General features: G+C 44.5%; 1 pseudogene; it reads left to right on the forward strand.

Moving 5' to 3' along the window:
- The first annotated feature begins 247 nt into the window (after positions 1 to 247).
- LOC109248534 (nucleoside diphosphate kinase B-like) lies at positions 248 to 900 on the forward strand (annotated as a pseudogene).
- Positions 901 to 1282: the final 382 nt, after the last annotated feature.

Raw genomic sequence — 1282 nt, forward strand, 5'->3', positions numbered from 1 at the left:
GTGGATTTATAGGGGCAAGGTAGTCAATGGATGAAAAATTACTAAGAGGAGATATCAAGAGAAGGCAGATTCTGGCTAAACAGACTTAACAGGATTCTTTCTGAAGGCCAGGGTGATTAGATATTGAGGTTAGACAAGGGTGGTGGTGAAGAATTTGATCAGATATCCCAGGCGATCAGATCCTAAGTATATGAGGTCTCTCTACAATGACTTAGCAGGAGTCTTGCTAAAACCCAACTCTGCAGAGATGGTGAAAGATGCCCAAGGTCAAGGCCTAGTCCAAAAGGGGGCTCAGAAGAGCCTGACCAAATCTTGGTCAAGGAAAGTGTGTTTGACACTCTAACATTCTTCCAGAAGGAAGAAAAAAAAAAATGGCTTACGAGAAGCCAAAACAAAATTTGATTTGAAACAAAAAAAGAAGATCCAGGACTGCGCTCGGGCCAGCAGCACACCTCTCAGCCAGCCTCCACCAGCTTCTCATATCCTAGCTAACACCCAACGTACCTTCATCACAAGCAAGCCAGACGGGATGCACTAAGGCCTGATAAGAGAGATCATTAACGTCTTCATGCAAAAGAGATTCCATATCATGAACATAATGTTCCTTTGGGTCTCTGAGGAACATCTGAAGCAGTACTATATTGATCCCATTCTTCCTGGAGCTGGTAAAGTACATGAACTAAAGCCTGGTTGTGGCCATGGTGGTGGTGGGCCTGGGTATGAAGTTGGGTGACTAATGTAGCAGATTCTCAGTCAGGGGACTTCTGTATTTAAGTTGTCAGGCACATCATTCATGGTAGTGATTCAGTAAAAAGTCCTGAAGAAGAAATCAGCCTATGGTTTAAGCCTTAACAATTGATCAACTACATGTCTTGTTCTTATGACGGGATCCATAAATAAGAGGTAGACAAAGCAGCTGTCTCCTTGGGCACAATATGATGTGCCACTGGATACAGTTCTTCATTACACTAACTTGAAGGCAACAGGATCGATGATCCTTTTCTGAACCATATTTACTTTAAAAACTTTTAGAAGCTGGGGGCTCCTAGCTGGCTCAGTTGGTGGGGCATGCAAGTCTTGATATCAGGGTTGTGAGTTCAAGTCACATGTTGGGTATAGAGATTACTTAAGAAAATGAAATATTAGGGGCGCCTGGGTGGCTCAGTTAAGTGTACGACTTTGGCTCAGGTCACGATCTCACGTTTCGTGGGTTCAAGCCCCATGTCGACAGCTCAGAGCCTGGAACCAGCTTCGGAGTCTGTGTCTCCCACTGTCTTGGCCC

The sequence above is a fragment of the Panthera pardus genome, unplaced genomic scaffold (assembly GCF_024362965.1).
Source record: "Panthera pardus isolate Hobbes unplaced genomic scaffold, ASM2436296v1 HiC_scaffold_17, whole genome shotgun sequence".
Taxonomy (NCBI): domain Eukaryota; kingdom Metazoa; phylum Chordata; class Mammalia; order Carnivora; family Felidae; genus Panthera; species Panthera pardus.